The sequence below is a fragment of the Protopterus annectens genome, chromosome 9.part0, assembly GCF_019279795.1.
Source record: "Protopterus annectens isolate FY-2018-M chromosome 9.part0, PAN1.0, whole genome shotgun sequence".
NCBI lineage: Eukaryota > Metazoa > Chordata > Ceratodontiformes > Protopteridae > Protopterus > Protopterus annectens.
Window position 1 is genome coordinate 817,185,167 of NC_056743.1, and position 18,543 is coordinate 817,203,709.

Sequence of the window (18,543 nt, forward strand, 5' to 3'; positions counted from 1 at the left end):
CCAGTTTCATATGCTGAAGTATCAGAAATTTTTGTTAGGCCAATTGAAATCTAAGGTGGATGCTTTATCTGAGGGTATAGAGTGTAAGGAATTGCAGGAGTTGGTTCATGCTTCAGATCAAGTTGGAAAACATTCTTTGCAGTGTGGTTTCAATGCTCTTCAGGCTTCATCCAGGGTGGCTGCTACTGGTTCAGTTATTCGTAGACATGCCTGGCTTAAGGATCAAAATTTGTCAGAGCATGTTAAAGCTCGGATTTTGGATGCTCCTCTTCAATCTGAAGTTCTTTTTGGTTCTCCTGTGGAGTCAGTTTTGAAAAAGATGGAAGATAAAGCTAAGTCTATGCAGACAGTTAAGGATTTTTTGCAGGTGCAGCCCCCTAAGTTTAGCAGGAATTGGCCTGCTAGAGGATGGTCCTACCCTTCTTCGGATTTTCAGTCTAAGGGCAGGTCTAGACGTGGTAGAGGCAGGACTCACGCTCAGGGTTCTTTCAGACCTAGGACTTGGAGTTCTCCTGCACAGTCTTCTGGTGAGGGCAGGGGTCAGCCTTTTCGTAAACAGACCCAATGACCTGTATCTCCAGCTGACAGATCCTTCTTTTCTGGCAGCTCCTCTAGGAGGAAAGTTGGCACTTTTCAAACAAAACTGGCATTTGGTCACCCAGGACAAATGGGTGTTGGAAATAATAAATCAAGGTTACAAGTTTTACTTTCACACTTTTCCTCCTTTCAAAGGCATGCCAGATGTGCCTCCTCAGCAAAGGCTGGAGGCTCAGGAGCAAATTTCTTTACTTTTACAGATGGGAGCTATCCAGGTGGTACCTCCGTCAGAAGTAGGCCTAGGGTTTTATTCCCGTCTATTCCTAGTGCCAAAGAAAGGAAACACTTGGAGGCCAATTCTGGATTTGTCCATTCTAAATACCTACCTAGACATTCCAAAGTTCAAGATGTTAACATTACAACAACTTCTGCCTATGTTAGGCAAAGATCAGTGGATGGTAACCCTGGATCTCAAAGAGGCCTATCTTCACATTCCTATCAGGCCCAGCTGCAGGAGATTCCTGCGATTTCGGGCTGGTACTTCTCATTATCAGTTCTCTGCATTGCCCTTTGGTTTATTTACTGCGCCCAGGTTGTTCACAAAAGTTCTGGCTCCTGTAATGTCTTTCTTCAGACAGAGGGGAATACAAATTTATCCTTATCTGGACGATTGCCTGATTCTTGCTCAAGACAAAGACAAGTTACTTCAACATGTGCAGTATGTAATGGCAGTTTTAAGGTGCGTAGGGTATTCTGTGAACGAAATAAAGTCCAGTCTAGTACCCTCTCAGGACAATGTGCTTTCTGGGTGTGAGACTGAATACAGCTTCTCAGATGGCTTTTCTGACCCCGGACAAGCAAAGAACTCTTCACCTGTACTTCCAGCAGTTATCAGTACTGTCCAGGCTGACTGCAAGGACAGTCCTTCAAGCCTTCGGGTTCATGGCATCTTGCATTCTAGTACTTCCCAATGCCAAACTGCATATGAGGAAGCTACAATGGTATCTCAAAACTGTATGGACTCAACACTGCCAAGATTTGGACACTGTCATTCGGATAATACCTTGTATCTAGAAGGAATTCTTGTGGTGGGCGCAGGAATGTCACCTAAACAAGGGACTCTCTGTGACCCGACCAGAGGCGAGTCGGATCATAACGATGGATGTCTCGGATTTGGCTTGGGGAGCACACTTCAATGGGAAATGGATTCAAGACACGTGGCCTCCCAGACTACAACATTTGCATATCAACATGAAGGAGATGTTAGCAGTCCAATTTGCCCTGATGGCCTTCAAGGACCTACTTCAACCAGGACAGGTGTTGATTCAAACAGACAACACAACAGTCATGTGGTACATCAACAAGCAGGGGGGAACACATTCTTACCCCCTTTGCAGACAAGCAATGATATTGTGGGAGACTGCTCTGAGTTTGCACATTACTCTTCAAGCACGGTTTCTGCCAGGAGCACAGAACTCCCTAGCAGATGTATTGAGCAGACAAATTGTGGACCCCCACGAGTGGAAATTGGATCCTCTGGTATTCCAACAGTTGACAATGGCTTGGGGAACTCCAGACATAGATCTGCTCGCTTCTCCACTAAATTTCCAACTACCAAAATTTTGCACAAAGATGTTCCACCCAAAAGCTTGGAAAGTGGATGCTCTATCTTTCAGTTGTAACAACCTTCATGTCTATGCTTTCCCTCCTCTGCCTATCCTCCCCAAGGTACTCTTGAAAGTCAGGCGGGACAAGCCTTGCATGATTCTAATAGCACCAGATTGGCCACGTCAGCACTGGTATCCTCTGCTGAGGAGTTTAATTCAGGAGCCTCCTTGGCCTTTGCCACAGATTCCTCACTTGTTGTCCCAGTCAAACAATCATTTGCTCAATGTCAGGGTGCAGTCCCTGCATCTAACAGCCTGGCGTATTCTGTTTTAGAGCCTGTGGGGTCTCAGCTTCCTCAACAGGTTTTAGATGTCATTTTGGAAGCCAGGCGGCCCAGTACTAGAAAAGTTTATGCTGATAAATGGAGGAGATTTTTTCTTTGGAGCACAGCAAAAGGCTTTGATGTCTCAGTACCTAATTTGAGTTTTGCACTACAGTATCTTACTGAATTACTGGACAAGGGTTTGTCATTTTCATCTGTGAAGGTTCATGCTGCAGCCATTTCTGCTCACTATGATTGTGAACCTCCTTTATTTTCTCATCCTTTGTTTAAGCAATTTTTTAGAGGGGCAAAAAATATAAGACCCCCACGTAGAGCTCCTACTCCTTCCTGGGATCTCAATTTTGTGTTGGAGAAGCTTACTTTACCTCCTTTCGAACCTGCAGCTACGTCTGAACTGAAGTTTTTGTCTTGGAAAACTGCTTTTTTGTTGGCCATTACCTCTGCTAGGAGGGTCTCTGAATTGCAGGCACTCATGGCAGTTGAACCTTTCCTGGTATTCCATAAGGATAGGGTGTCTTTGCGTACTAACCCTACTTTTATGCCTAAAGTGATTTCTAATGTGGCCTTGAACCAGTCTATTCATTTGCCTACTTTTTATGCTGATCCCCAAAATAAGGGGGGAAAAGTTTTGCATTCTTTGGACATTCACAGGCAGCTACGTTATTATTTGAGCAGAACTAAAGAGTTCAGGCAGACTCGACAGTTATTTATTTCTTTGCTCTGGCTTCTCAAGGGAAAGCTGTTTCAAAGCAAACTATTTCTAAGTGGATTGGTCATTGTATTGCTTTTTGTTATTCTCGTCATGAGAAGAATGTTCCTGCTGGGATCAGACCTCATTCCACTAGGGCTACTGCCACATCTACTGCCTTTTTGAGGGGGGTAGCTACTAAGGATATTTTGGAGGCAGCTACTTGGAGTTCAGTACACACTTTTACTAAGCATTACCATCTCCCTCTTTATTCCAAGTCTAGGGCTGGGTTTGCCACTGCAGTTTTACAGGGCATGTTAGCAGCTCCTAATGCTTTTTAGTTTGGCAGCTTCCCTTTTCCTTTGCTTTGGGATTCTACCCACAGGTTATGACTGCAGCAATGTGAGACGAAGAACATAGTACAGATGTTCTTCATCTCACATTGCTGCAGTCCTTACTTATGGGTAGTCCGCTGTCCTCGGTCGGCCCGAATACCAAAGTATTAGGCTGACGTCTGTCATGGGCGCTTAGATCTGACATCAGAGCGTCAGGGTATAAAGGCGCATGACCGACGTCATATCCTCAGTCTTTTTTGCCGCATGGTCCGATGCAGAAGCAGCGTTGCAAGTGCCATTCGGCGTTCTGAAATTTTTCGTTTTTGGAGTTTCAGACCGATACCAAGTTGGGCTAAGTACCCCGTTGGGGAATATTTTTGTTTTTTCTTGCCTCAGTTACTTACCGGATGTCAGAAAAAGTGAATAATTGTATTTCTTGTGGGAAACAGATACCGCATAGGGATTACCACTCGCTTTGTATTCCTTGTTTGGGACCAGAGCACGACGTAGTTGGGTGTCTGTTTTGTGCTAGGTTTAATAAGCGCACTATAAAACTGAGGTTAGATTGCGCTAGGTTAGTCTTTGGCAAGAGGTGTAATTATAATATGCCGTCGGATGTTCCGACGCCTGCTTCTACTAAGAAGCGCAAAGACAAATCTTTAAAGCCTAGGCAGGATGATTCGTCCGTTTCGGACGCCGGACCTTTAGAAGCTACAGCTGAACAGGTGGATCCGGCTGAAGTTTCTGTTGAGTCCCAGGGGGAAACTTTGATTTTACAGGATGTGGCCTCTCAGGAGACAGGTCAGGCGGAAGGGGCCTCTCAGGTTACTATTCTCCCTTCTATGCCTAAGGTGGTTAGGCCTTCTGCTACTGTTTCTAAGGCTCCTTCTAAGGGCAGGTCTGTCTTGCCTTCCTCTGGTGTCAGTTCTGGTTCTTCAGGGTCTGTGCCTAAAAAGCACATGCTTAAAATGGCAGAGGATTTGATTACTTTAATTAGAGGTTCTATTCCCCCTCCTGATAAAAGGCCCAGGATGGAGCCAGAGTTGGAAAGTTTGGAGCAGGCCTCAGATGATTCAGAGTCTTCTGCTGAAGACATTCTAGATTTCCCTCCTTATTCTGATTCTGATGCAGAGGATTCCACTCCTTCTGCTTCTCCTCCAGAGGATTTTTCATTTTCAGAAACTCTGCATTCCATGAGGGAGCATTTTCAGTGGGAGGGACAGGATTACTCTGATTCACGGAAGAGACTTAGGGAGTTCTTGTTTTTACCACAGCATAGGCCCTTAGCTATACCTCCGGTTTTGGATGTTGTTTCAGATGTTTTTTCGGAAGCTTCCCTTAATCCAGATTCTGTGCCTCCTGCCCCAGTTAAACCGGACAGGTATTACAGGGTGCCTGAGGCTCATAAATATCTGTATAAGAGTCCTAGGGCGGACCCAGAAACTATTAGTCAGGGGCCTAAGGGTGTTAGAGCCTCTGTTGTTAAGAATCCGGTTCCTCTGAATAAGGAAGCTAGAGCTTTGGATAGATGGGGTAAGAAGGTGTATACCTCTTCTACTTTAGCAATGAGAGCTTTGAACTGCCAGTTTCATATGTTGAAGTATCAGAATTTCCTCCTTTCTCAGCTAAGGTCTAAAGTGGATGCTTTGGCAGAGGGCATAGAGTGTAAAGAATTGCAGGATTTAGTGCATGTTTCTGAACAGGTGGGTAAGAACTCTTTGCAATGTGGTTTTGATGCTTTACAGGCTTCTTCTAGGGTGGCTGCCACTGGTTCAGTTATTCGTAGGCACGCCTGGCTTAAGGATCAGAATTTGTTTGAGCATGTTAAGTCTAGAATTCTGGATGCCCCTTTACAGTCTGAAGTTTTGTTTGGTCCTCCTGTGGAGTCAGTCTTAAAGAAAATGGAAGACAAGGCTAAGTCTATGCAGACTGTTAAAGATTTTTTGCAGGTACAGCCTCCAAAGTTTAGTAGACATTGGCCTACTAAGGGGTGGACGTACCCTTCTTCTGATTCTCAGTCTAGGGGTAGATCTAGGCGTGGTAGGGGCAGAGCTCAGAGTACTTTCAGGCCGAGACAATGGAGTTCGCCTGCTCAATCTGCTGGTGAGGTCAGGGGCCAGTCCTTTCGTAAACAGGCCCAATGACCTACATTTTCAGCTGCCAGATTCTTCTTGCCTGGCAGCTCCTTTGGGAGGAAAGTTGGCTCTTTTCAAGCAAAATTGGCATTTAGTCACCCAGGACAAATGGGTATTGGACATTATAAACCGAGGTTACAAGTTCTATTTCCATACCATGCCTCCTTTCAAAGGCATGCCAGACGTCCCTCCTCTGCAAAGGATAGAGGCTCGCAGACAAATTTCTTTACTACTTCAAATAGGAGCTATACAGCCAGTTCCTCTGTCAGAAGTGGGCCTAGGATTTTATTCTCGCCTGTTTCTAGTTCCAAAGAAAGGGAACACGTGGAGACCAATTTTGGATTTATCTATCCTCAACACTTACCTGGACATTCCAAAGTTCAAGATGCTGACTTTACAACAACTTTTACCTCTGTTGGGAAAAGATCACTGGATGGTTACTCTGGACCTCAAAGAGGCTTACCTTCATGTTCCTATCAGGCCCAGTTGCAGGAGGTACCTGCTTTCGGGCTGGAAATTTACATTATCAGTTCTCTGCATTGCCCTTTGGCTTATCTACTGCGCCCAGAGTGTTCACAAAGGTTCTGGCTCCAGTGATAGCATTTTTCAGACTACGAGGAATACAGATTTATCCTTATTTGGACGATTGCCTGATTATTGCACAAGAAAAGGACGAACTTCTTCATCATCTACAGTATGTGATGGCAGTGTTAAGATGCCTGGGTATTCTGTGAACGAAACAAAGTCCAGTCTAGTACCCTCTCAGGACATGTGCTTTCTGGGTGTGAGACTGAATACAGCTTCCCAGATGGCCTTTTTGACCCCGGACAAACAAAGAAGCCTTTCTCTTTATTTCCATCAAATGTCTCTACGGTCCAGGCTGACTGCAAGGACAGTCCTTCAAGCCTTGGGGTTCATGGCATCTTGTATTCTGGTGCTTCCCAATGCCAAATTGCATATGAGGAAGCTTCAGTGGTATCTCAAAATGTATGGACACAGCACTGCCAAGATCTAGACACTGTCATTCAGATAATACCTTGCATTCGGAAGGAGTTTTGTGGTGGGCTCAGGAATGTCACCTAAACAAGGGACTCTCTGTGACCCGCCAGAGGCGAGTCAGATTCTAACGACAGATGCCTCGGACAAGGCTTGGGGAGCACACCTCAATGGAAAATGGGTGCAAAACACGTGGCCTGTCAAACTCCAACATTTGCATATCAACTTGAAGGAAATGTTAGCAGTCCAGTTTGCATTGATGGCTTTCAAAGATTTACTTCACCCAGGGCAGGTGTTGATTCTAACAGACAACACTACTGTCATGTGGTACATCAACAAGCAGGGGGTAACCCATTCTTACCCTCTTTGCAGGCAAGCGATGATTCTGTGGGAAACTGCTCTCAATCTACACCTCAATCTTCAGGCAAGGTTTCTACCAGGAGCACAGAACTCCTTAGCAGATGTATTGAGCAGACAAATAGTGGATCCTCACGAGTGGAAATTGGATCCTCATGTATTTCAACAGTTGACAGTGTTATGGGGAACTCCAGACAGAGATCTGTTCGCTTCTCCACTAAATTACCAGTTGCCAAAGTTTTGCACAAAAATGTTTCATCACACAGCTTGGAAGGTGGACGCTCTATCATTCAGTTGGAACAATCTGCATGTATATGCCTTTCCACCTCTGCCTCTTCTTCCCAAGGTACTCTTGAAGGCCAGACAAGACAAGCCAACCATGATTTTGATAGCACCGGATTGGCCTCGACAACACTGGCACCCACTACTGAGGAGCTTAGTACGAGAACCTCCATGGCCTCTGCCTTTGATTCCGCACCTTTTGTCGCAAGAGGACAGTCACTTCCTCAATGTCAAGATTCAGTCTCTACATCTAACAGCCTGGCATATTCTGTTTTAGACTCTGGAGGGTCTCAGCTTCCACAACAAGTTTTGAATGTTATTTTGGAGGCCAGGAGGCCTAGTACCAGGAAAGTTTACGCTGATAAATGGAGGAGATTTTTTATTTGGAGCAAAGGAAAGGACTTTGATGTCTCCAAACCTGATTTAAGTGTTGCTCTTCAATATCTTACTGAGTTATTGGACAAGGGTTTGTCTTTCTCCTCAATAAAGGTCCATGCTGCAGCCATTTCTGCTCACTTTGATTGTGACCCTCCTTTATTCTCTCATCCTTGGTTTAAGCAATTTCTTAGAGGGCAAAGAATATAAGACCCCACGAGAGCTCCTACTCCTGCTTGGGATCTCAATTTTGTGTTGGAAAAACTTACTCTACAACCTTTTGAGCCTGCAGCTACTGCCGAGTTAAAGTATTTGTCATGGAAAACTGCTTTTTTGTTGGCCATTACCTCTGCAAGAAGGGTTTCTGAATTACAGGCCCTCATGGCAGTGGAGCCTTTCCTGATTTTTCATAAGGATAGGGTATCTTTGCGTACTAATCCTTCCTTTATGCCTAAGGTGGTTTCTAGTGTGGCCTTAAATCAAACTATTCATTTGCCTACTTTTTATGCAAACCCCCAAAATAAAGGGGAGAAAATTTTGCATTCTTTGGATATTCACAGGCAGTTGCGTTATTATTTGAGCAGAACCAAGGAGTTCAGACAGTCTCAGCAATTGTTTCTTTTGCTTTGGGTTCGCAGGGTAAACCTGTTTCAAAACAAACTATTTCTAAATGGATTGGGTTTTGTATTTCTTTCTGTTATTCCCATCATGGTAAGGAGATTCCTGCTGGAATCAGGCCTCATTCCACTAGGGCTACTGCTACTTCTACGGCCTTTCTAAGGGGGGTAGCTACAAAAGACATTTTGGAGGCAGCTACTTGGAGTTCAGTGCATACCTTTTCTAAACATTACCACCTTCCTCTTTATTCTAAGTCTAGGGCTGGATTTGCCACTGCAATTTTACAGGGCATTTTAGCGGCCCCTAATGCTTTATGATTTTTACCATCCTCCCTTTCCCGTTGCTTTGGGATTCTACCCATAAGTAAGGACTGCAGCAATGTGAGATGAAGAACATAGTACAGTTTTGTACCTACCATAAATGTAGATGTTCGAAGATCCACATTGCTGCAGTCCAATTTACCCTCCCTCCTTCCCCACTGTAGTTAGACTTGGTGTTCTGCTTTAGGTGATGGTTGTTGTTGGGCATGTTTTTGGGAGGTCTTCTGTTTTTGGCTGTGGCCTTTCTGGTTTGGCCTTCTGACATCTGGGGCAAGAAAAGACTGAGGATATGACGTCGGTCATGTGCCTTTATACCCTGGCGCTCTGATGTCAGATCTAAGCGCCCATGACCGACGTCAGCCTAATACTTTGGTATTCGGGCCGACCGAGGACAGTGGACTACCCATAAGTAAGGACTGCAGCAATGTGGATCTTCGAACATCTACATTTATGGTAGGTACAAAACTGTACTTTTTGTACCTACCATAAATGTAGATGTTCGAGGATCCACATTGCTGCAGTCCTATTTTCCCTCCCTCCTTCCCCTCTATTGTTTGGGGTTGCTGTTTTTTCCCTTTGGGATAATTGTTGTTTTCTCACTTGGGGTTGTTGGGTATTTACTATTTTGGCTCTGGCCTTTCCTTTTTAAGGCCTTCTGACATCTGGGGCAAGAAAGACTGAGGATATGGTGTCGGTCATGCGCTTAAGTACTACTACGTACTGACGTCAGCTCCGGGCGCCCATGACCGACGCCAGCCTAACTCTTTGGTATTCGGGCCGACAGAGGACAGCGGACTACCCACAGGTTATGACTGCAGCAATGTGGATCCTCGAACATCTATATTTATGGTAGGTACAAAACTGTACTTTACACCTTCATAGTCTTCCATTCTTGCAATAACTTCTTAGGATTTCCTGGTGTAGAAGCCCTTGGCTGGCCCAGATATGTCTGTGCCTTAAATTCTCTCCCTGTAGCCTGGAGAATCAGGGTCTAAGACTTTTTGGACAGTGTCCTGATGTTCTTAGTGTTTCACTGTTGCAGTCATTACTTTTGGGTTACCTGCTTGCAGTAGCCCTCCGTCAGCCTGATTAACGAAGTGTTGGGTCTTGCGTCGGTTGCTGTCCCTTCTTCCATGTCGTCAGGGGTATAAAACATGCAGCCCATGCCATTACATCAGTCTTTCTTGCCGTGTGGTGTCCAAAGCAGTTCGCAAGTGCCGGTTGGCCGACTACTTTTCAAGTTTCAGAACCGAAGTCTTCAGCTAAAGCTAAGTATCTCAATGGTGGCTAGTGTCCTGTTTTCAGATGTTTCGTGTTTCACTGTTGCAGTCATTACTCTTAGGTTATCCTGCTGGCAGGCTACCCTCAGTTGGCCAGAATTCCAAAGTCTAGGTCCGGTGTCGGTTGCTGTCGCCTCTTCCCTGACGTCAAAGCGCTAGGGGTATAAAAGATGCAGCCAACGCCATTTTTTTCAGTCTTTCTCGCTGCGCGGTGCCCGAAGCAAAAACAGTTTTCAAGTGCCGGTCGGCTAACTCCTGAGATTTTTCAAATCTGAATTTCAGAACTGAAGTCTTCATTAAAGCCAAGTACCCCGTTGGGGAAGCTTTTTTCTTGCTCCAGACCGATGTCAGAAAAAGTTAACAGTTTTATTTCTTGTGGGAAGCAAATAGCTCAAGGATTTTCACTCTTACTGTATTCCTTGCCTGGGCCCTGATCATAATGTTGCTAGCTGTCACTTTTGTGCTAGATTTAACCAACGCATTATCAAGCGTCTGTTCGATATTGCATTTCATTACTTAGGATGAAGATTAATTATATAATGCCATCGGACCAGCCGACAACCGGAGTTTACAAAAAAACTCAAGGAAAAGGACAAGGATAGGCATCAGAGGTCCAAAACCGATGATGAAGCCTCTACTAGGCCAGTCGCCGGTTCTCAGGCGCTTTCGCAGTGCCTTGCGCCCGCAACCTCAGAGCCACAGGCCACTACAGACTCTCGCGTAGAGCCGACTGGGCCTCTGGATACTCAAGGTGTTGGACACTCAAATCATTCCCTCAGATGCATCTGGAGCCACTGCGCAGGTATCTGCGTATGTGGGTGTCTTCAGACCTCCACAAATATATTAAGCCATCCTCCACTTCAAAGACTAAAGCAGCTCTAAAGACACTAAGTACAGCATTCTCCTACTCAGACTTCCATGCCTAAAAAATAGGCGCTCAAAATGGCAGAAGACCTAATTACTTTAATCAGGGGCTCCCATCCCCCTCCTGATAAGAGGCCTAGGCAAGAGACAGAGTATGATTCTTCTGATCAGGTATCTATTTCCTCCGATTCCTCTTCTGAACAGGATTACTCCATGCTTCCTATGAGGTTTCTGATGCTGAAGAATCAATTCCTTCAGCCTCTCCTCCTGAGGATTATTCTTTTGGGGAAACCTTGCATACTATGAGGGAGCATTTCCACTGGGAGAGCCAAGATTAATCTGAATCTAAGAAAAGGCTCAGAGACTTTCTGCTTCTTCCTCAGCACAGACCCCTTGCTATTCCATCTGTTCTAGACATTGTAGATGTATTTTCAGCGGCCTGTCCCCTGATTCTCTACCCCCTGCACCTGCTAAGCCAGACAGATACTACAGGGTCCTGGATTCTCAATAATTCCTATATAAAAACCCTGCTGCTGACCCAGAAACTATATCTCAGGGTCCCAAGGGGGTTAAAGCTTCCACTGCAAAAAAACCTGTTCCCTCTGATAAGGATTCTAGGGCTCTAGAAAGATGGGGGGGGGGGGAGTCTACACTTCTGCTACCCTGGCTGTAAGGGCTTTAAATTGTCAGTTTCATATGCTTAAATATCAGCAATATTTAATGTCACTGCTTAAACAGAAAATGTTGACAAATACTGAATGTTCAGTGAACAAGGAATTGCAGGATTTATTGCATGCATCTGAACAAGTGGGAAAGCATACTTTGCAATGTGGTTATGATTCACTGGAGGCCTCTTGCAGGGCCAAGGCATTTTTGGTTAAAGGAACAGAATCTGCCTGATAATGTTAAAGCAAAATTATTAGATGCACCATTACAGCATGATACTTTCTGTTTGGTACTAAAGCAGAATAGGTGTTGAAAAAAATGGAGGATAAAGCAAAATCCATGCAGACAGTCAAGGATTTCTTACAGGTACAGCCACCCAGGTTTAGCAGGAACTGGCCTTCTAAAAATTGGTCCTTTCCAGTGTCAGACCACAAAGAAGCAGATACAGGCGTCCCAGAGGCAGATCTCAGTCCCAAGGCTCATACAGGCATAAATAATGGGGTGCTCCTACCTCCAAAAGCGGAAAATACAAATCACAACCTTACAGGAAATCGTCTCTATGACTTTCCTTTACCAGTTCCAAAGAGTTTTCTTTTGACAGCTCCCTTAGGGGGAAAACTAGTACTTTTTTCATCAAATTGGCGAATGGTTACTCAAGACAAATGGGTCCTGAACATAGTGTCCCAAGGCTACAGGTTCCATTTTCACACACTACCAAGGTCAAAGGGCATGCCAGACCTGCTGCACAATCAATGGGCAGAGGCACAAAAACAAATTACAGCCCGCATGGACATGAGGGCCATTCAGCAAGTACCACAACAAGAGCAGGGGCAAGGATTTTACTCCAGACTTTTCCTAGTACACAGGAAGGACCAAAACCTGGAAACCAATACTTGACCTGTCTATACTAAATACGTTTCTGGAAGTTCCAAAATTCAAAATGTTTACTCTACAGCAGCTACTGCCCATGCTTGGCAAGAGGGCTTGGCTCCTAACTTTGCACCTAAAAGAGGCATACCTGCATGTCCCAATCAGACAATCTTGCAGAAGATGCCTCAGATTCATAGCTGGCTCAATGCATTACCAATTCTCTGCACTGCCCTTTGGCTTATCTACTGCACCCAGGGTCTTCACAAAATCCCTGGCACCAGTAATTGCGTTTTGCAGACAAAAAGGAATTCAAATATATCCCTACTTGGATGACTGCCTAATTCAAGCAGAGAACAAAGAGGCTCTTCTAAAGCATCTGGCGTTTGTAAAAATATTACTAATTGGCCTAGGGTACACAGTAAACAAAAAGAAATCGAAACTAGTGCCCTCTCAAGAGATTATATTCCTGGGTGCAAGCTTAAATACAACTGCCCAGATGGCTCATCTCACGCCAGACAAGCAAAAGCAACTGACTACTTACTTCAAGAAATTGGCAACAACAACCCACCTATCTGCAAGGAAAATCCTGCAGACCTTGGGTTTCATGGCATCCTGCATTCTACTAATTCCATATGCCAGACTGCATATGAAGAAACTACAATGTTATGTGAAAAGTGTTTGGACTCAGCATTGCCACAGCCTGGAGACAGTAACTGCACTCATTCCCTTCCTACAACAGGAGTTTCGATGGTGGGCAGAAGCCTGTCACCACAACAAGGGTCTGCCATTCAGTTTACCCACAGCCAGACACACTGACAACGGATGCATCAGATTATGCCTGGGGAGCCGATATGGCAGGAAAAAGTATTCAGGGCACATGGCCTGCAAGCCAATTGCATCTTCACGTGAATCAAAAAGAGACACTAGCTGTTCAAAATGCCCTGACAGCTTTCAAGGACCTGCTTCATCCAGGACAATTGCTGATAGACAGACAGCACTACGGTCATGTGGTACATAAGCAGGGAGGCACACATTCCTACCCCCTCTGCAGACAAGCAATGACCTTATGTGACACAGCATTGGCTTTTCAAGTTCACCTGCAATCACAATTCCTGCCAGGAAAAACAAATACTCTGGCAGACTAAGCAGAAACCTCATGGATCCCCACGAATGGAAACTGGATCCACAAGTCTTCAGCATGATAATAAAGAAATGGGGATGCCCAGACATAGATCTATTTGCCTCCCCTCACAACTGTCAATTGCAGAGATTTTGCACAAGGATTTATCACAAGCAAGCATGGAAAGTGGACTCCTTATCATTCAGCTGCAAAAATCTAACAGCACATGCTTTTCCCCCACTGCCTCTCCTTCCCAGAGTACTCCTAAAGGTCGGACAAGAGAAGCCAAAAATGATACTGATTGCACCAGACTGGCCATGCCAGCACTGGTACCCAATCCTAAAGAGCTTGTCTCAAGGTCCAGCATGGATATTGCCTCAAACTTCTCACTTGATGACCCAACAAAACAATCAGATCCTGCACAGCCAACTCAGAACCTTAAATCTGACAGCATGGCAGATAGTGTAGCCATTCAGAACACTCCTCTTTCAAAAGCTGATGTCCTTCATGGATGCATCTGCAGTCATAACAAGTGGGTTGTCCTGTCGTCAGGCAGCCCTGCAGTCGGCCGGATTCCAAAGTCCGGGTCCGGCTTCGGCTGATGTCGCACTCCACCCGACGTCATCTCTGCTGGTCTGCGGGTATAAAAGCATCAGCCGACGCCATTTTCCTCAGTCTTTCTTGCCGCGTGGCGCCCGAAGCAGAAGCTGTTCGCAAGTGCCGGTCGGTCGGATCCAGAGATTACTTCTACCGAATACTACTTCGAAGACTTCTAAAGCTAAGTACCCCGTTGGGGACTCTTTCTTGCCTCAGCCGATGTCAGAAAAAGTTAACAATTGTTTAACCTGTGGGAAACAAATACCTCATAAAGATTTCCACTCTTACTGTCTGCCTTGTTTAGGCCCAGCCCACGACGTAGCAGCCTGTTCGGCCTGTGCCTCTTTCAACCGACGAACGCTTAGGCGCCGGTCGGAGTTTGCAGAACAGTTTTTCGGTTCTGATTTTGCGTACATTATGCCGCCGGATCCTCCGACTACCCCAAAAACGCAAAGATAAAGACCGACACTCGGGTCCGCGGTTTCGCCGAAACCACGGTAAAGCAAACATGAGTGTCTCTGTTTCGCCGAAACCGAAAACTGCTCAAAGTACAGCTGAACCTATTCTTACAACTGAGGCCCCTGCTACAACTCTTGAATCGACCTCAGAAATTTTACCCACTACGGTGGTTGACTTATCAGACACCATCCCCTTGGATGTTTCTACCCCAGCACGTGGTGCTGCTAGGCCTCCAGCTGCCATGTCCATTAAGGCCTTCGCCAGGGCTAAAGCAGCCAAAACTACTAAAACAGTGCCTGTTAAACCCCCCACATCCAGGCCCTCTTCTAGTTCTCAAATGCTTTCTTTGGCAGAAGATTTAATTTCTTTAATTAGAGGATCTCAATCTCACCCAGACAGGGCCTCTCAGCCCCAGAGAAGAGACCTAGGGCAGAGCCCCTGAGCCAGTGTCTTCTGATGATTCTGCTGATGAATCAGACATAACTGACCAGCCTGAGGCTCCTTCTCCAATTTTGAAGATTCTGATGCTGAAGAATCCATTCCAGCTGCTTCCCCACCAGAAGAATTCTCCTTTGGGGAAACCTTGCATGCCATGCGAGAACAGTTCCAATGGCAGCAACAGGATTTTTCAGACTCCAGAAAAGACTTAGGACCTTTCTGCACCTCCCACAGCACAGGCCCTTAGCTATACCTCCTGTTCTCTCTGTGGTGGATGATGCTTTCAATGATGTTTGCTCCGCTCCAGATTCTTTACCCCAGCCCCTGCCAAACCAGACAGATTTTACAGGGTGCCAGATACTCATCACCACCTTTACAAGGCCCCACTTGCAGACCCAGAAACTATATCCCAGGGTCCCAAGGCAGTAGCCGACCACAGCTAAAACCCTATTCCTTCTGAAAGGGAAGCAAGGTCATTAGACAGATGGGGTAAAAAGGTCTACACTTCAGCTACTCTCTCAGCTAGAGCTTTAAACTGTCAGTTTCACATGATACAATACCAAGAGTTTATGCTTGATCAGTTAACTAAAAACTAACCACTGATGAATCTCTTGATAAGAAATATGTATTAGAAATGGTAAATAACATACAACAGGTTAGCAACCATTCCTTAAAATGTGGCTATGATGCACTGGAGGCTTCATTTAGATCAGCCATGACTGGCACAGTGATAAGAAGGCATGCATGGCTAAAGGAGCAAGCTTTACCGGATCATGTTAAACTAAGTTGCTAGATGCTCCTATGGATAAGACAAGTTTGTTTGGTACACCTGCCCAGCAGGTTATGAAGAAAATGGAAGAAAAGGCAAAATCTGTTCAAACGGTTAAAGATTTCTTGCAGGTTCAACCCCCAAGGTTTAGCAGGAACTGGCCTGCCAAAAATTGGTCCTTTCCTGACTCCACAAAATTTCAAAGGGGCAGGAATAGACGTTCCAGAGGCAGAAACCAATCCAGAGGAGGTGCCTACAGAGGACGACAGTGGCAAGGTAACAACAGAGGCACAGACACAACCACTGCCACTACATCAGCACAACCACAGTGACTTAACCCTAAATCCGCCTACCTGGGAACAAATAGCAGCTCCTCTAGGTGGAAAGTTAACCTTATTTTCAAAGAACTGGCACTACATAACAAGAGACAAGTGGATTTTACAAACCATAGATCAAGGTTACGGTTTCACTTCCACACTTTACCAGTCAAAAGAGGAATGCCAAATCTACCTCCAAATCAAAAAACAGAGGCACTACAACAGATAATGGAGTTAGCAAACATGAGAGCTGTGGAAAGAGTGCCAACAGCAGAGCAAGGAAAGGGTTCTACTCCAGACTATTCCTAGTTCCAAGAAAGGAAAAAAGTTGGAGACCAATTCTCGACCTGTCCACCTTAAATACATACATCATTGTCCCAAAATTCAAAATGCTGACCCTACAGCAACTTCTTCCCATGCTGGGCAAGGAGTCTTGGCTGGTAACTCTAGATCTCAAGGAGGCATACCTGCACGTCCCCATTCGACCAATCTGCAGAAGATACCTCAGATTTCTTGCAGGATCAGAGCACTATCAATTCTCAGCATTGCCCTTTGGCTTATCTACTGCCCAGAGTATTCACAAAATGCCTGGCATCAGTAATCGCCCATTGCAGACTACAGGGAATTCAAATTTACCCATACCTGGACGACTGCCTGCTACAAGGGGACAACAAAAGCAAGCTGACAACAGATTTACAAAGGGTCATTTACTTGCTACAAGCACTGGGATACACAGTCAATTTACAAAAGTCAAGGCTGATACCATCCCAAACAAGGACATTCTTGGGCTGAATTGGACACAGTAAAACAAATGGCATTCCTGACTACAGAAAAACAAAAGAACTCCTCTTTACTTCTTGGCACTAACAAAACTGAACAAGTTAACAGCAAGAAAAGTACTGCAGGCCTTGGGCTTCATGGCATCATGCATAATCTTGGTCCCATTTGCCAGACTACATATGAGAAAACTACAGTGGTACCTAAAGAATTTATGGTCCCAACACAGACACAGCCTAGAAACAGAAATCCCACTAATTCCATGCTTAAAGCAGGAGTTCCTATGGTGGGCTCAGGCATGTCAGTCAAACCCAGGCCTACCCTTTCGCAGATGTCAAGCAAGCCAGACCATCACAACAGACGCTTCAGACCTAGGATGGGGGGCCCACATGCTGGACAAATGCGTGCAAGGATTGTGGACACAGGATCAACTTCACCTGCACATCAACCTAAAAGAAATGCTGGCAGTAAAACTGGCAATCCAAAAGTTCAAACCATTTCTCCAAGAGGGCCAGTTGATGATAAGGACAGACAACACCACAGTCATGTGGTACATCAACAAACAGGGAGGCACTCATTCATACCCCCTATGCAGAATGACTTTGGAGCTGTGGACCCTGGCACTCAGCTACAACATCCAGTTACAGGCAATATTTGTACCGGGAAAAGAAAATACTCTAGCAGACATATTAAGCAGAACCACATCGGATGCCCACGAATGGAAGCTGCACCCGGACATCTTCAAGACCATCTCAAAGAAATGGGGAATGCCTCAGATAGATCTGTTCGCATCACCTCTCAATCACCAGCTCAAAATGTTCTGCACAAGGACATTCCACCCACTAGCATGGAAAGTGGATTCGCTCTCCTTCAGCTGGAAAGGCCTAACAGCATATGCATTCCCACCTCTTCCCTTGATACACAAAGTACTACTAAAAATCAAGGAAGAACGGCCAAGGATAATCCTGATAGCTCCAAACTGGCCAAGACAACACTGGTACCCACTGCTGAAGAGCTTGTCTCGAACAATATGTGGCCAATACCCTGATGCCTTTGATGTTAACTCAGAACAACTACAGCATCATACATCCAAACCTAAAACGCTTGCAACTGACTGCATGGAACATCACATAGCAGCAGCTAATCCAGAACTTTCCCAAAGAGTTAGACATTATTCTTGAAGCACGCAGACCTTCAACAAGAAGGAACTATGCTGGAAAATGGAAAAGGTTTGTCATTTGGAGTACGGAAAGAGGAAAAGATGTCAAACATAGATATGCCTAACATTCTGGAGTATCTGGCCGAACTTCTTCATTCAGGCCTGTCCTACTCCTCCATCAAGATACATGCATCAGCTATTTCAGCAGAATACAGCTTTGATCCACCTGTTTTTTCACACCCTTTGCTCAGGCAGTTCCTCAGAGGAATCAAGAATGTAAAACCTCCAAGGAAACCACCATTACCAGCTTGGGACTTAAACTTTGTGCTAGAAAAGTTGACACTATCACCCTTTGAACCAGCAGCAACAGCAGACCTACAACACCTGTCATGGAAAACTGCTTTCCTACTGGCAATTACTTCAGCAAGGAGGGTTTCAGAACTACAGGCCTTAATGGCAGTGCAACCCTTCCTAATCTTCCACCAAGATAGAGTGTCCATGAGGACTAATCCTACATTTATGCCTAAGGTGGTATCCAGAGTGTCTTTAAACCAGGCAATCCACCTACCTACCTTCTTTCCCAACCCACAAAACAGAGGGAAAGAATACTGCATACCTTGGATGTACATAGAC

At 45.3% G+C, this 18,543-nt stretch overlaps 1 protein-coding gene across 1 annotated transcript in view; it reads left to right on the plus strand.

The window, feature by feature from the left end:
- Window positions 1-18,543, plus strand: part of LARP4 (La ribonucleoprotein 4) — a gene marked incomplete in the record, with an annotated part of 1,458,174 nt that overhangs the window by 128,305 nt on the left and 1,311,326 nt on the right.